Source organism: Marmota monax, unplaced genomic scaffold (assembly GCF_021218885.2).
Source record: "Marmota monax isolate L192 unplaced genomic scaffold, Marmota_monax_Labrador192_F-V1.1 WCK01_AAM20220418_F8-fsc00040, whole genome shotgun sequence".
Classification (NCBI taxonomy): domain Eukaryota; kingdom Metazoa; phylum Chordata; class Mammalia; order Rodentia; family Sciuridae; genus Marmota; species Marmota monax.
In genome coordinates this window covers 4,683,790-4,702,608 of record NW_026692782.1, presented here as the reverse complement: position 1 = coordinate 4,702,608, position 18,819 = coordinate 4,683,790, and the positions used below count along the sequence as shown (strand labels likewise).

General features: G+C 32.0%; 1 protein-coding gene across 2 annotated transcripts in view; it reads right to left on the bottom strand.

Moving 5' to 3' along the window:
- Positions 1–18,819, bottom strand: part of Spock3 (SPARC (osteonectin), cwcv and kazal like domains proteoglycan 3) — a 433,106-nt gene that overhangs the window by 86,769 nt on the left and 327,518 nt on the right. The gene's annotated exons all lie outside the window — the stretch shown is intronic.

The following is an 18,819-nucleotide window of genomic DNA, read 5'->3' as shown; positions in this document are numbered from 1 at the left end:
TAAGCTGTTTACAAAACTGACCAAAAAAAAAATCAACAAAGACCACCCAGCCACTTCTGAAGAGTGGGCCCACTTTCTTGTTGAGCAAGTAGTACAAATTCACTCTGCTATCATCACCAGATGTAATGTCAAATAGTACATAATTACTTTTTAAAAAATAAGTTTAAAAACACACATGCCAAAGTAAAAATAAAATTTGCCTCATTTGCAATACTCTTTGGTAAACAAATAAATGAGATACATTCTAGAAAGGCATCTACAGGTACAAACCAAGTGTATTCTTGTCCTGAAAGCAGATCTTTATTGATAACAGAGGATTAGAGTTACCTCTTGATTGGTCTGAAGTTCTAAGTAACATTTTTTCAATTAGTACAAACTGTTTCTTATTAAATTGAACCAATCATGGTGTACATGATAAAAATTCTTGCTATAAAAAAATGCTTTTACTCAGTAGTTTGCAAATACACATATGCAAAGCAAATAACTTCCTCCTCCAAGAAATATGATCCTTACTTTTGTAATCCTACCATACTCATTAACTTTATTTCATTTTTTTTAGCAAGTCTTGATTTTGTATCTACTGTGTCAGAAATATCTTTCATCAGAATCCCCTTGAGGATAATTATAAGACAGAGCCTTGGACCCCATTTCTGAGTGTCTGATTCATTAGGTGTAGGGAGGGACCCATTTGTACTTCTAATCCTAACAAGTTCCTAACAATTTCCCTGTTGATGCTGATCCTGCTGGTCTGGGAAGCACAATTTGACAAGCACTCTTGTAGGTTCAAAAATTTTAGGACAAAGTATAGCTCACATTAAGTTCTAGTAGGAAAGATGAATGAAAAGATTAAAGGTTAAAGAATGTCTATTAGTATATCAGTGAAGATTAACTGAATCGAATTCACAAACACACCAAAGTATTTCTCTTCAGTAGTTTGGTTTTCTAATTCCACATGTCCGTGGGTATTTCCTATGCCAGCTGCATTAACCAACTGCATGGAACTAGTCACCTGGAAGTCCCATTTGGCCAGGTTTCAAAGTTAAAAATTAATCAACTGGCAGGGTGCACACATCTGTGATCCCAGGAAGCAGGATCACGAGTTCAAAGCCAGCCTCAGCAATTTAGTGAGGCGCTAAGCAACTCAGTGAGACCCTCTCTCTAATAAAATACAAAGTAGGGCTAGGAATGTGGCTCAGTGGTCAAGTGCCCCTGAGTTCAATCCCTAGTACCCACAAAAAAAAGAATCAATTGGACACACTGATTTCTTCTTGCAACTCTAAAATGTGTAGATGATATCATGCATGCATACAAAAGAGGTCTTATAAAGTTATAAGAGTTTAGCTTCTCCCCTGTGGTTTTCCAGCTAACTCATACAGACATTGGGTCCTCTACTTACTGGTCAGAAAGGGTTGCACTGAACTGTCCGGAGAACATGGCCCCATATCACTTTCCCCGGGTTCAGTCTCTACCTCTGGTGGAATGGTGAGCTGCATTCACACTAGTGGGTGCAGAAGCCTATTCCAAATGGAGTGCACAGTTGGGGAGAAGGGAAGGGCTTTGAGACAATAGATGTTTGGAGAGTCCACATGAGTCATATAGAAAGTTCCATTGCTGTACCTTCACTATTTCATGTTTTTAGAGTGAAATGAGGTATTCTTTCCATGCATTACTAAGGTCTCACTAGGCCTTGGACACAAACTTTTCCAAAAAAATGAGCAGATTTGATCTCAAATTCTTCATCATTCCTATAACTGAGGTAAAACCTGGATTTTATTTGAATTCAAATAGAAATTTGAATTCAAATTTCTATCATAGGAATATTGAAAACACCATGAAGAAAAGAAATCTCGAGATGTGTTCCAGCTAAAATTTCTATCTTTTTCAGTCTCAAACATAAAGTCATTCAAGTAATCTATTCAATTGCAAAGGAACTATACAGTTAACTGTACAGTTAGACATGCTAACCACAGTCCTTCAAGGTATTTATATATGTACATATAAACACACACACATACTCACACACAAAAAAAAAATCTATACATGGAAGACCTAGATTGATATGCAGATATGAAAAATAAACACTGATATTATTTCTAAACCAGAGCTATATACTTGTTCTACGTGAGAAATTACTTGCTATTAAGTCAGCTGGAATCTAAAATTGCACAACTGTATTTACCTTTCTTTAGTCATCAATCACAAAGATAACAGACTGGTCTCAGATATTTCAGCTAGTATTTGACAAACAATAGATTCAATGTATGATAAATAGTGGCTATCCAATGTACATGTATGACAACATGAATCGGTGTGAATATACTTTGCATACAACCAGAGATATGAAAAATTGTGCTCTATATGTGTAATAATAATTGTAATGCATTCTGCTGTTATATATAAATAAAAAATTATAAAAAATAAAAGAAAAATAAAAATGTGTTTTTTTTTTAAATAAAGCTTCCCTCATGCTATAACATTTTTATATCATTAGTCACACATATATGCCAGTAATGTGAGCTTTCTTTGAAACTTCATGCCATTTAGAATCAACCAGAATGAAATTTTTGTAATAAATTGGATAATTCACCCATTGTACTTTGGGAACACAGTCAATTATAACTTTTCCTGGTAGAGAAAGTTGAGAAGGGAAATATTTTGAGTACAATCAGCACCCAGGAAGTTCCCATTACTAAATAGGACACATCTCCAGAAATAGGGCACCAAGTTTGAAAATATCACTTTCCAAAGACAATTACTCTAGTACAATCCTACCCTGTTCCATGAGCAAAAGCATCTTATTTTTATAAGTAGTCTGAAAAGAGAGTTTATAAATGCATTAATGACAAGAACAAAGTATTTAATAAAATCAATCAGGTAGAGCTTGACTTATTGAGGCTGAGCAAGTACAATTTGTCTTATAGCAACTTCTAATAGAATTTAAGATTCTGATAGAACTGCAATCCAATCAGGTTGGTAGCAAGAGAGACAGATGCTCTGTGTTCTTATAAATCAGCCATGATAGGTGGCATGTCACCTGAAAAGTGGTAAGTCAAATAAAAATAACCTAGTGTCACTGAATCTCTAGGATTCTCCAGGGAAAAGTATGCTTTGGCACTGAGGCCTGCTTGGCTGGGATGGTGTGGCCTGCATTAAAATATTTTCTTTGTAAAGTATCAGAGTGGTGATCACTTCCTTTTCATGGTAGAGGGCTTTTCAAGTATAATCAGCCAACAAGTTTTCTTTTACTGAAAATTTTTGACTTCGATTTATTGCCACCCCCCATCAGGAAATGTGAAATACATCTTCAAAACATAAAGGAGAAGAGAGAGAGAGAGAGAACTTTGGTAATTAAGAGAATATGATTGAAGTTTAGGTGTTATAAACAAAAAGACTGAAAGACTAAGAAGCCCATAAAAATTAGGTAAAATCCCCCAAAGAAGAAGGCATGCAATTTAGAAATAGCCTGGCATGCAGTAAAGCTCATGTGTTTGATTTTTTTACTTTACAAAGTTTCAATTTCCTACAGAAATCATTGGCCTAAAAATAGTATACAAAAAATTCCATATATGAATTCATTAGTGTTAAATCATGTACAATTCTGAGTAGCGTGATGAAGTCTTACACCAACCTGCTACATCCCACCTAGGAGATCAACCATTCCCTTCATTGGTTTGAACTGGCCACATCAAGTACAGAGAAGAAAGGGGTAATGATGAAGTTATGCACCAAGATAAAAGTGCATCCTCAAGGTAACTGGCTCACACAATAACAGAAAGATTTTGCTCAGGGAGTTCAAGGTAAGCAGCAGCTAGTCACTTAATCTATCTTCCTCTCCCTTTTCTCTTTCTTACTCAACACTTTTCTCAAAGTTAAGTTTCACTTAGATATACTTCAGTAGAAGCAAAACCTGTTTTATTGAATTTCACTTTAAAATTTTAGGTCAGCAATTTCCTAAATTTCAACAGAATATGTTTTAGTAGATGATTAAACATTATGTCAAGATTGCCTTGAGCAGTAAGTTTCTTGAGGATTATTTAATCTTATTTAATCACTTTTCCAATGCTCTTGAAGTTGTGGCTCTGAGCAGCCTGGTGCTGAAACATGGAGACCTGGCCAATAGAAATGGCCTCTAAAATAACATTTCTCCTTCACAACATACCAGAGTTTCTAAGGCTGATTGGGTATTTCCTTTCCCGATTGAATATTTTCATTGCAATCTTATTGCAATGGAAACTTTAGGAAAGTCTGCAGAGAGGGCAGTGTTTGGGCAGCAGCTGTGACCTTTCCAACACTTGTTTGGACTGGGATTGCCTTGACACTCTTCCCTTTGCTTTCCCACAAGGTAAATTGCTTTTAAACCTATGGATACCCCAGTACCACTTTAGGAATTCCCAGATAATATTTTGTTCCCTTTCAGCCCTCTAGACATTTATGCTGTGTGCCACAGCCAGCTAGATGATGGTATTTGTTCCATAGATATTTTGCTTAATCAAATCATGTTTTTACCTTGGTTCTGTTTGTCAGCTGTGTTTTTTAGCACAGCAACATATATCCCAAAAGTGCATATAAATTCAGGAGTTCATGCAGCAAGTAGGTTGGAATTGGATCAGGTTTCCTCAAAAGACAGAAATAGCCCAGAAAATGAGTACAATGATTAGATTTAGAAAAAGCAGGTGGGAAGTAGGTTTCCTACTTGATATGTCTTTTGTGTCTTGGGATATCTGAAGGTAACAAACTTAGGAATCTTACAAAAAAAAACTATTAAAAATTGGAAGACAATAATACTATAAAAAGATGGATTATATCAAATTAAGTGAAAAACGGAGAATACGCTTATTAAATTCAGGGGCTCTCATAATAAGCAACATAATATTCTGAAAATAAACAGAATATAGTTAATTTGATTATTTTAGTACTGGTCTTAACTTTATCTTATAGTACAAAATAGCTTCGACTTTAAAACATCTAGCAAATTCTCTTTTGTAATTATTATTTGCTGTGGTTGTTAAAATCATAACAATGAAAGTCAGTCACTTAATCTTCTTGAGTATATGGAGCCTTAAAATGCTTATAATAATATTAACTAAATTAAATTATTTTGGGAATTTGATGGTGCCGATTTCTTCCTTTTTTAGCAGTTAGAACAATTGAAAATAAGCACCTAACTAAATCTTTGCCTTTACTTTTCTTTCAGTTGCTTTCAAGGCCATATGCGACCTACCATGAAACTTTTTATGTTTATCCAGTGATTTCATTTACATCATACTTTATAATTTGTGCTCACAAATACTCTAATATTACATAGAGTAATATTAGAGTATACAAATACTCTAATATTGCATAGAGTAATATTAGAGTATACAAATACTCTAATATTGCATAGAGTAATATTAGAGTATTTGTGAGCACAAAATTTGTGCTCTCAAATACTCTAATATTACATAGAGCTATTGCTTTTGACATATTTCTAGGTCTTCATATCACACATACAGCTTAATATTTTTATGACTAGTTAGGTAGCATTAGTCAATTTATATCAGGTATTTGAAATTTTGTTTTGATTTTTAAAAAGTGTCATAATTTTTTATCTCCAGGTATTTAAGATTATACAAGTATAAGTTATAAAAATAGTAAAATTTTATCTCTATATCACTCTAAACACATATATTCTTTCCAATATTTAACTGTCTTATATTTTTTCCTTATTAACTTAAATCAATATTTATTTAAACAAAATTAGAATTTTCACAAATGCAAGAATACTTAAAAAGATTAACCATATAAAACAATTGAATTTGTCTGTGAATTGAAATAAACTAAGTTCGCATGAAATTTCTCTCCCTGTCTAACAACAGGAGCCAAGATAACATATTAAAAACAATTCTGTAAATGCAGCATGAAAAAAAGATACATGTTCACTTTTTCTACCAGGATCCAGGAAAATATTTATAGCAATCCAATTAAATAGCATAAAAATAATGTATTTCTCAATCATCATCATTATTATTATCATTATTTTGGACATTATTATTATTATTATTAACATAATCATTTGTTTTTCAGTCATTCTTTGTATTGGTCATGAGTTAGTTTAGTTGTTATCTTCCTTTGCCAATATTCTGGCAAAACAAGTATTCCATGTCCCCTATCAAGATGGAAGATAGTAGCCCAGCATGGTGGTGTACACTATAATCCAGAGGCTCTGGAGGCTGAGAAAAGAGGATTGCAAGTTTAAAGCCAGCCTCAGCAAAAGCAAGGCACTTAGCAACTCAGTGAGACCCTGACTCTAAATAAAAATACAAAATAGGGCTGGGATGTGGCTCAATGGTTGAGTGTCCCTGAGCTCAATCCCCAGTAATCCCCGCAAAATGTAAGTTAGTACTGATTTATGGCCAAACTAGAAGTACAGTTGACAGTTTTGTGAAAATTGAGAAATTTTAGAAGAATATACTTTTAAAAAGCATGATATACAAACAGAAACAAACTAATCACTCTCTGATATAAATGTGTTTCTTTATGGAAAATGCTCATAATATTCATTAACGCATCATTAGATCAGAATATACACATTACATGTCTATATTATTTCTGGATTGGTAATATCTCAAGAAAAATACAATTGAACATGTGATTTTATATTAAAAACATATAATTATAACATAAAATTTAGCTTCAGAATAAATATACCAATGAACATTGCTGTTCTAACTAAATTGAACCATGACAATAGAAAAGTGAACAAGTAGACCCTTAATATCTATGAACTTCACACAAATTAGGACACCCTGTTAAAGGAGAAACTTGTTTTATGTATTATTTAATGTGCGGTTTGCAGAATCTAGAGTGGAATAACATAGTCTACACTTCTATTCAAATTACTTTGTCCAGTGACATTCTCAAAGAAGATCACAATAACTGAATGATAATAACAACAATAATTTCCGGGTATACTGCTACAAAGGATTTTCCTGTCTCCAGCTAATAAATCTTCCAAATGCACAAGAAAGAGGTCAAGAAAGGATGAACATTTGTTAATGGTGAGGAAAAGAAAATGCTATTTTAATCAATAGGATATGATGGAACACTTTGCTCAAAAACAGTACAAAGGGAGCCTGAGTAGCAATGTTCAAACTAACATCATCATAGAAGAGGTGCTTTTATTATTTAATAAATATCCACATTTTGAGATGAATGGCTTGTGGGTATAGTACATTGAAAAAAGTGCCATAATTATGGAAAAGCCATTTGGCTAAAAGTTAAGTGATTATTGATTAATGAACTAAATTAAATAAGCTTAAAACATTAATTAAAGGTAAATGTTTAATGGTTTTAAAGATTAAGCAAATGAGTACTACATGCTAATGTAAAGGTAAACAAAAGCAAAATAATTCTACTTAGATATGGCTATAAAATATTAATAGAAGGCATACAAATTAGGTCATAGAAATGTTATAAAAGTTTTTAATGGCAACATCAATATCTTAAGAATCACATACTAATGAAAGAAAAATATGGAATTGAGACACGCTTTATGTTTAAACAAAAAATATGCTTTACTTCCCAAATATATACATATATTCAAAGAAAAGACTTAGACATATATATGTGTGTGTGTGTGTGTGTGTATATATATATATATATATATATATATATATATGTATATCTGTATATACATATATGTATATCTGTATATACATATATGTGTGTATGTATATTTGGCATATATTTTACTTGATTTGTTGGAAAAATAAACAAATACATTGTTCAAAAATAATTTTTGAGAAATTATACAGTTTCATTTGCATTTTATTTGTAATAAAAAATTAAATTAGCAAATTTCCATATAATTCTGAGTTTGTTTGTTTTGTTGTTGTTTTTGTTGCTATTATTTCTTGCTGTAACACAGTCTAAATAAAATACCTAAATTAAATCTTACACTGGCTATCATCTGGAATAACCTGGGGTTATAAAGTTAAATTTTCTTAAATCCTACATCTAGATAATCTCAGGAAGATGCTAAAAATATTCAAATACAGACCATAAAATGAATCTTAGAAACTCATATTCTCCTGGGAAAGAGTTATCAAGCTTATAAGGTAATTCATTCTTTTATTTACTTATATATAAGAAAAAAATCCAGCATTTTCAAAAAAGTCAAAGTACAATAATGTGTTTTTTTCTTTAATCCCATATTTCACAAACAAAACAATGACAATGTTCAAAGTGTAAACTTCCCATAAAATTTGTAATCAGGGTCTGTCTGAAATAAATAAAAAAAATCTATGGCCAAAATTATCAAAAATGTGTCTTTTATCTTCTTTCTATGATGTCTTGGCATGAATTTATGTTTACTTAAACATAATGAATGTAGTTTCTTGAATGAAATTTAGAGTTTTGGCAATTGAATCTAATATTTTAGATAAAGTTTAAAAGAATTGTATACTAAGAAAATCAATTCAAACAAAAATTTTAGTTAGGAGAACTGTGAGGTGGTGTTTTCATTAATTATTTAGAAAATTACAAAGCTGTTACTTCACTAATGGAGCAGAGCTCTCAATTTGGCTCAACTAAGGAACCACTGACAAATGCCTGGGAGGCCTCTCAGGTACTTGATCTTGCCGGATCAGCAGAAATAGTTACAAGGACAGTGTTGTTCGTTTTACAAAATGTAAATTGCTGATATTTTGGACTTTTGAGTTAGAGTAATCAGAGTTAAATACATGTCAAGGATGGAATCCAAAGCCTTAACATGGTGGTAGGACACGTTAGTGGACTTGCAAAATTCAGATTTTTAGCTCTTTTTACTTACTTTCAGAGGTACAAAGTTAAACCTCAAGTACAGAAATTCCGTAGGTTTCCAGAGATGACTACATTAAAACACCTATAATATTTATAATAAAGAAATGCCACCACATTATTTCTTGTCTTTTCTTTTCTGTTAATATTGACACAGTACCTCTTTGTATATACAAGACAACTTGTCAACATTATATTCCAATAAATTATATAGTAATAACTAATGATGCATTCATGATCATGTCATAATTTATAATTTTTAAAGTATTTTCAGATTCAGCCCCAACATTTGAAAACCATTCTGATCTTTATACAAAGAAACCTAAGGAAACTACCAGAGATTTATCTCAGCAAGAAGTAGGGAACTTCTCACCTCCCATCTCCTCTACCCCTCTTCTTTTACCTAAGAAAGCCAACTAAACAATCACCTAAAACAAATAGATGCTGTAATATATAATGCACTAGGCTTCAGTAAACTCAATAGGGACCTCTATGGTTAGCAAATGAAGCAATAGAGGAAATAAATTAATTAATAAATGAAACATCTATGGCTGCAATAGGGACATCACCTTGGAAGCAACATCCCAAAGACAGGCTACTCAAACACCAAGTCCTAACTGGAAAATTGGAAAACATCCTCTTCTCACACACCTCACTAACAGGTCTTGAGAAATAATGACAGTAAATTAAAGTGCTGTCACATGCACAATCTCTTTAGGGGTATCAGAGAGAAGCCTCAAAGTAAAGAAGAGGGGACAAAACAAGGACACAAGAGGAATTTGGAGCTTCTGATGCCTAGACTTAGAGAAAAAAAAACATGAAATACAATGCATATTCTGACCGGAATAATGTAAATCTTAAACTAAAGGCATATTTTCTTTACTGCTAACCACCTTATACATCCTCCCTACTTCTCTGGCTTATATTTCAAAATGATATAAGCCATGACAAAATAGGGGGAAAAAAACAGCTTTAATAGAGAAAGCAATCCATCATTAGATTCAAAATCATATTACATGGAAATTGAAAATTATCAGAAAAAATTAAAATAACAATAAATGAAAGATGCAGAGATATAAAATACAAAATAATAATCAAAAGGAAATGACAGAAATAAAAAAAATTACTGTAACAGAAATGAAGAAGAGCAAATTAAACCTTAAGTTGAAGAAACTGATAAAAAATTAGAGCAGAAATGAATGAAATTAAATACAATAAATTAATAGAGAAAATTCAATGAAACTAAAGGGCAGTTCTTTGGACATATGGATAACATGGAAAAACAATGGATAAATCAAGAAATACATAAAGAAGACAAAATTTAGCAATACATAGACAGGCAAAAGAGTCAACAATATTGGTTTCCTAAACATTAGCAAGATAATGAGGATATATTATGAATAACTATATTTCATAAATTTCATAATTTAGATGTAAGAGACCCATTATTTGATGGATTCAAACTATTGACACTCTTTCAAGACATAATATATAAAATGAATAGTACTACACTTAGTAAAAGTAATTGAATTATTAGCTAAAATGTTGCCAAAAATGAAAATATGAAGCACATATATTTTTACTGGTGGATTTTATCAAGCAAACACTTAGGAAAAACCATCACTAATTCTACATAAAAATTTTCAGATATTTTAAGAGAAATAAACACTTTCCAACTCATTTCATAGGACAATCAACATCCTAATGATAAAGCCAGATAAAGATATTATAAGAAAATTACAGGTTAATATCTCTCATGAATATAAAAGCAAAATATCCTTAACAAAGTATTAGAAAATTAATTTCAGAAATGTATAAAATAAGATTTTATGTTATGCTCCTCTAGAATTCATTCCCAGAAGTAACACTGTTTCCACAAAAAGAAATCAACTAATGTACTTTATCATGTTAGATTTTCAAAAGTATATTGGAATCTATAGCAAATAACAAAGAAAAAAGGGGAATACATTGAGAAGAAAGAAATTAAACACTCTTAATTCACAAATAATATAATTACCTATGTAAAAATTTCCACAGTAGAAAACAAAAAGCTAAAGTGATTATATGCATGTATAGTTTATAATACATGTGATTATGTTATAATTGTTTAGAAGTTATTATAACAAGGTTGCAGAATATTTGGTAAATAGGAAAATCAGTTGTTTTCACATATCACAAATGAAAAAAATGGGATTTGATATTAAACACAAAATACCATATATGTCAATACCTCCAAAAATGAAATATTGACATATCTATAAAAAATATGTACAAGCTCTATATGAGGAAAACTACAAAACTCTAATGAAAGAAATCATGAAGAATTAAATAAGTGAAAAGATAACAATTGAGCATATACATGCATAAAGGTGAATATAGGCAAAGAAGTTATATACATCACAAAAATTAACTCTAAATGGATCATATACCTAAATGCATACTGAAAAATTACATATTGCAAAAAAATAACATGGAAGGAAATCTAGATGAAATTGGTTTGGCTATGACTTTTAAAATTCTAAAATCAAATGTGTGATCCATGAAAGAAAAAAACTAATAATCTGGACTTTATGAAAATTAAAATCTGTGAAAGACAATGTCAAGAAAATTCAGATATATCATAAAGTGGGAGAAAATATATGAAAAGGCTTATCTGATGTATGACTCTTATCCAAAATATACCAAGAACTCTTAAATCTTAACTATAAACAACACAACCAATTTAAAAAATAACACAAAGACTTTAACAGATAGCTCACCAAAGATGGAAGAATATGAAAAGATGCTCCACATTATATGTGATCAAGGAAATGCAAATTAAATCAATAATGACAAACCACTATATATGTATTAGAATTAACAATATACAGATTTTTGACAATCCTAATTGCCAGAAACTAATAATTTTTAACACTTGGATGTCATTAACATGTCCTTCAGGGAGTGAATGGATAAACTGGTATGTCCAGGAAAGGCAATATTATCTAGAAAGAAATGAGATAACAAGCCATGGAGAAATGGAGGAAACTTAAATGCATATTGTTAGGTGAAAAGATCCAATCAGAAAAGCGACAGATTCTAGATTATATTCTGGAAAAGGCAAAACTATGGAGACTGTGAAACTATCAGTGGTTTCCAGGAATTAGTGGGGATAGAGATCTGACTGGGTGGAGTGTAGAGTATTTTTAAAACAGTGAAGCTATTCCATGATAAAATAATGATTGATACATGTCATTATAAATATGACTGAACACAATACCAAGATTGAACCTGAATAAAAACTAAGGACTTTGGGTGATTTTGATGTAGTTTCAGCAAATGTCATAAATTCAGCAAATCAGTCTTATGGGAGATGTTGAGAACTAAAGAGGATGGACATGCATGAGAGCAGGAGGTATACAGGACAGCTCTGTGCCTTCAGCTCAATATTACCTTGAGCCAAAACTAATCAACATATAAACATTATTTTTTTATTGAAAGTATTCATTTCTAGTATCATGTATTTGACTTCAAGGACCATGATGCAGATAAATTCTAATGCCCCCCCCCTTCCTTAAAATTCACTCTTACTAATACATTATTTAGACTCCTAATTAATTTGTAAACTTAACTCACTTGATCTCAATAATAATTTTCTGATCACTTTTCATAAATGACATTAGGGAGGATTCTAGGCAAAGGAGCTGGTAGTCAGGGAAAAGTACAGAACTCAAGTGAGGCAAGAGAGGCAAATTTAATAAGAAAGAGAAGAAGGCAAAGTAGCATTGAAGAGCTCAAAGCATGTGGGTATTCACTAAGAAGCAAGGAAGAATTTGCTAATGATGGTGTTGAGAGAGAGTGCCCCAGGGTCCCTTGTGCGTACATGCACCTTATAAAATGTTTTGTTCCAGACTATCATATCAAAGCTGTTGTTTAGCAAATGAGGTTGGGAGATTGAGACAGTATTCTCCATACGGGAAAGTACAAATTTGATGCTTTCTATAAAAATAAAGATAAGACTTTTTCTGGGACCCAGTTTGGACAAGGTTGCTACTATGCTACTTATGTGAAGAATAAGAGTTTCCCATGTCTGAGGTTCCTCAATTGAGACAAAGCCCCACTGTGTGCAGAACATTCTCCTGCACTGTTCTGATTCTCATCTGTGGAATGAATGCATACAGTGAGCTTTTGGTGTTAGCAGTAATGTTCCATATCTCTGAGCTAAGAGTCTGCTGTCTCCTGCTACCATCTATGAACCAGCTAGCAGGTTGACTTCCAAGTAGGATGAAGTATCAGAACCTTGACCAACGCAGATCTTGACAAATAAATGTTATCATTTAGATACCATGCTAAGGATACTGCATCTACTTAATTCAATCTAATCTTCATAGTTGTCCAGTGGATTATATTTTACCTAATTTATAGAAGAGGACATTGAAAATTAGAGTGTTTAACTAACCTCAGGGTCAAACTTCAAAGCGGCAGCAGTATCATTGACATAAAGATATTCACATCAACCATAGCACCTGAGTTTAGCTACTAACGGACTCCCTTGAGAGTTGAATTTTAAAGGAAGCATTATAATGATTATAATTCTTAGAAATGAAACCTGATCTGGTATATGAGATAAATGAAAGATGACAGAAAATTAGGCCAGATGCGAATTTAATATCTTATTGGAAGAAGTAATCCCTTAAATTGTAGAATTTTAATAAAAAAGTCCTTTTGACTAACCTAGTTAAGTAATTATATCCATATCTTCTATTTATATGAAGAGGCTGTAATATCAGAAGGTCATAATAATCTGTCCAAAATGTAAAGCATTTTTGTCTCAAATAATTGCGTTCCTTCATTTTGTCATGCTTCAATGTGGCCAAAATCTGTAAGGGAATTATCTGATAGAGGATTGGCTGACATTTAAAGCTTTTAAAAGGTATACATGGATGTACCTGTTATATTTTCAAAATGTGAAGCAGTAATGACATGCCAGAATTTAAAATAAATTGGTAATTCTTTTTAATAAAATTATATTTTCTATGATATGCTTGAATATTTCAAAGAATAAGAAGCTGAAATTATGTATGACTGTATGATAAAATATTTACTTCTGAAGAAAGTTAAGTGCCTAATTATTTAACATATAGGTACAGCTCTTTCTATAAGTATGACACTAATTTTATTGATACAGTACTCTACAGTATCTGGTATATGAGATAAATGCAAAATGATGTGATATAAGAGACACTATTGTTCTCAATCAGCAGGAGAAGACAACAGACCAATTTCTTCAAATACTGAAGGACTATGTTATTTCATCTAATATTAAATTCTTAGGCATACTGTTGACCAATCCTATGATCAAAATAAAGAATTTTCTGATATTCAAAGTCCCCCAACACTCCACCATCTACATCTACCTTTAAAGAAAATAACAAAATATATATGGCCAAACAAAGATAAAAGAAATGTCATAAAAAAGTAAAGATAATGAATCAGTAAAAATGTAGGTACAGTGAAAGAGTGGAATATATGAGAGTTACAGATGTAGGTTTATTGCAGGCTTAGAAAACATCTGCACTGGATCACAAGGAGAGGAAAGTATAGACAAAGTGCCCTGTGGAGAGCACTGATATGCCCACTTACCCAATCTTCCTAATACTGATTAGTCATGGCACAAGAGGTAGCTTGAGTCTCTTATCCACTGGGGTTACCAGTCTCCCCAGCTCTCATGGGGGAAAGGGGTCCAGGGGAATTCTGAGCACATGGTGGGTCTGTGGCACAACTGGGAAAGGGGGCATAGGAGCAGCCTAGCCCGCTCCTTTGAGAAGACTTTTAGCAAACTTAGCACTGTTGCCTTGGAGGAAGACATTACCTGTATTACTGTGAACGGAAATGAATCTTGGAGAAGCAAGTGACTTTTACTACAAAGTAATTAAATATGTCCCACACGAGGCTGGAGGGAAAAATTATCCCAGGAAGGTTTACTTGAAAACATAGATTGAAGAGTCAAAAACAGTATGGGGAATTTCTTCCCTACACAGCATGGGATATGTGAGCAGCATCAGATTTGGGAAACAATCCTTCAGTATATAAGGCACATACCAATAAACTAATGGTGTATGGTTCCTTCAAAACAAAAACACAAGGAACAAAAGAGAGCTATTTAGAAACTCTGTGGAGAGAATTAAGAAACCCAAGAAACAAAAACACATGGCCTAGGATTGAATTCAGGATAAAATAAATGCAAATAAAGTCAAATCAGAAAAAAATTCCTCAAATACAAGATTAAAATTTTACACAACTTTAAGCAACTCATAATGGTAAAAAGAGGATCTCTTTGATCTTGATATTGTCATTTTATTGGTACATCACTTGGAACTAGATATTGGTGATAGACATAGATCCATGGCATAGTATATCCCATTGCAATAAAATTATTTACAGACATAAGAAACTCTAACGCTTCCTTCTAATCAATAAAGTGGGGTTTTAGGGGCTGGTGCAGGTTACAGTTGATCTCATTGAACTACTTAGTGTTTTACCATATACACAAATTATTTTGAAGTATTGAAATACAGAAACTTAAATTCAAAATCTTTGGGAGACATTTTAAAATTCACTTATTGTGATTCAGAAATATATTTCTCTGTGGCTGTTTTCTCAGGTTATTAATAAATATTCATTGGTGACTTATTTTTCTTCAGTTGAATTCTGTTATTACTGTTGAAAAAATTCCTTTATGGTGATACAACTGTCAAATTTTCAGTAAAAACTTACATTACAAAAAATAAAGAGTAACTAGAGATCTCATTTTCAGAAAAATCCAACATAAAACCGCATAAATATTGTCTTCTTAAGAAAATCTGACATAAATTTTGATCAAGAAGGGTGCTTAAATACCAGATTTTGGTGAGGATACAAAAGAAGAAAAAGACATGATAAAAAGGACACTGAGAAAATAAAATTGTTTCATATCCAAATTCAGAATACATAATAATGTGGAAACTCTCTCATTAAGTCATTTTTGTTTAGGAATATATATTATGCTTTCATTATTAGCAATGTCTTGTGGAAATAATGTATTGAATTCTTGAACAGATTTGTGATTTTTGGTAATATCATCTCAAATGATTTTATGTTTTCCTGATTTTAGTGATTCTGTAAAACTAATAAAAACAGTGGTCATTTTGCCAAAAATAAATGAAAATTGGCATTAATGTAATTTAGAAGAAAATATGTGAGAGATTAATTAGTAACACATTAAGTAAGTTGTCCACCACTACCATAATGATCTTCGTGAATCACCCTGGAAACATGAAAAATCCCGCAGGGGAAGATACAAACAAGACATTAAGAAAAGAAAGCTAAATGTTGCATCCTTCCTTGTTGGCATCTCAGAAACTTTATTATGTAATATTTTATGAAAATTTGGCTCCAGAAAATATACACTCTCAGGAGTTGGCCAAGATTATAGTTGACATAAGCTACTAAATCTTAGACTTTCAACAAGTAACACAACATGATTAACATTGCTTTTTTAAAAATATATGTGCATAACTATTTGCTTGCACTCAATTTACTCTTAAAAGCTAATATCATTCTTTATATATCTCTGCTTGGTTACTAACGTAATATATACTATAAATTATTTTACACATGTCATCAAAGCTATATATTTTTAGTGAAAAAAGCATATATGATCTAATAGAATAGAAACTCTGAAGAGCTAGCTTGCTAATGTAGTTAGGGTCAGCCAGGATAGGTTCAAATACTCTCCCTAATACTTTTTAACTGTGTTACTTTTGCTTGGTTAAATAACTTCTCTGTGAGTTAACCTACTTATTTCTAAAATGAGTATACAAGCAGCATACACTTCATAGGATTTTCTGACGATTAAATGAAATAATACATGAAAAGTAACTAAAAGAGTGTCAAGTTATATCAATGAGGGTGAAATGACATAAGTCCAGTTCTTTTTTTTTAGTCCAGTTCTTTTTACTTTCAAAATACTAAAAAGATAAGTTCAACCTATTTAAGGGATTTAAACAGTTTATAAAAGTCACAAGTCTGGCCTGAAATCAGACTTTTTGAAGTTAGAAAAAATTATACAGAGGGTAGGCTAGGAAAAGTTAGAAAGGTAGCCTGGTAACTATTTAAATTGAAGGAAAGTCCTTTAATTATTTGAGTTTTCATTTCCTCAAATGTCAACTGCTCTTCCGAAAATAGTCTTCACTTTCTCATACTTGACATCTATATTTTGTTCAATCAACCCCTCCACAGTGGTGGAAATGAATTATATGTTGGGGATGGGAGAAAAACTGTAGTGGGAGACAGAACGTTTATTGAATATTATATATGCCAAGTAATTTGTTTACATTATTTCATTTAATTCACACTAGATGCTCTTTCTATGGTTGTAACTGACATTTTAAATAGAAATACTTGTGGTCATTTCTCAGGCTTTATATTACTGAACATTGCTTCTGTATTCAAGAGTTCTGTTTCTCATTTGAATTCCATCAAGTCCTCCATAGATTCTCCTTCCTCTTCAATGTGTGTGTATGTGTTATGGTTTGGATGTGAGGTTGTCTTACTAAAGCTCCTGTGTTAAAGCAGGAATGTTTGAAGTAATTAGATTATGAAAACTGTAACTTAATTAATGGATTAATATATTTTCTGAATCAATAAATTTGAGAGTACTGCTTCACTGAGTACTAACTGTATGCATATGAGTGTGGTTGGAGGATATGGGTCATTGGGGTCCATGTATTTTGGCCCCCTGGCTCCCTCCTCTTCTGTTTCTGCTGAATATTACTACTCTGCCATGCCCTGAAGCCACGATGTTCTGCCTCATCTCTTGCCCAGAGCATAGGAGCCACCAGACCATGAACTGAACCTCTGAAATGGTGAGCTCAAAATAAACTTTTCCTTTCTACATTGTTATTCTCAAGTACTTTGGTAACAGCAATGGAAAGCTGACTAACACAGCATGTCAGTTTTCCAGAGAAAACTCACCCAGTTCTTCTCACTTGTGCACATCATTAGATCTTATCCACTGTAGTGGTTTGATTTATTAACTGTGTCGATTCCAACCCAGGTCTCTAACCTTAGATACATAAACCTGAATGTGTCTAAACATGGTAGTCCACAGGCACCTTACACACGGTGTCCAATACCAAACTTAACATCCTTCCTATTTCATATGGACATTCCAAAAATTTTTTAATCAGTTTTATCAACACAGTCTTTTCAAGAATTACCATTAATTCACCTCTTCTTTCCTATATTTGATCAAACAACAAGTCCCAACCCTTTAGCTCCCTATACATTTTTTCAGTCCCTCATCTATCACCTTCCTATCCCCAATATGTTAGTCACCATCATTCCAGCTGCAGTTATTACTGACCTCATATCTGCTCATATTTTTTTTTCTCTCTTGAACCATCATATTTTACTACCACGTCTCAAACTTTTCAAAACTGCATGTATAACCTCTCTCATAATTGTTGTATTCACTGAAAACCCTTGAGGACTGTTTTGTTCTTCTATTTACCAAATATATTATTACTCCTTTTTATATTATGAATTATCCATAGACCTTTATAAAATATTTGTGAAATAAGCTTATCAAACTAATAGTAAAAATATAAATTATAATGAAACTCAGAAAAACATGAACACTTTGAAATTGTGACTTTAAAATTATTGAGTTTTGTGGAATTAAATGAAATATGATTTTTATTTTTGTTATCTTTTCCAATTAAAGAAAATCATGGACATAGTTCAACATTCTTTAACCTACCAATATAAACAACACATGATTGTATCTGTATATTTCCTTATTTTAGACACTTACAAAATAGCAGATAATTTGACAAATCATTAGCTATCAAAAGATGTTTATTACTAAGATAAAATGATTCATTCAATAAATTCATTAGTAGTAATTCAGAAATTATTATTATAAAACAAAGAAGTATAGCGTAGTATTGCTCTGGGTGGCTAGTTGGATTAAATTACTCATTTTGAATAGGTATTATAGAA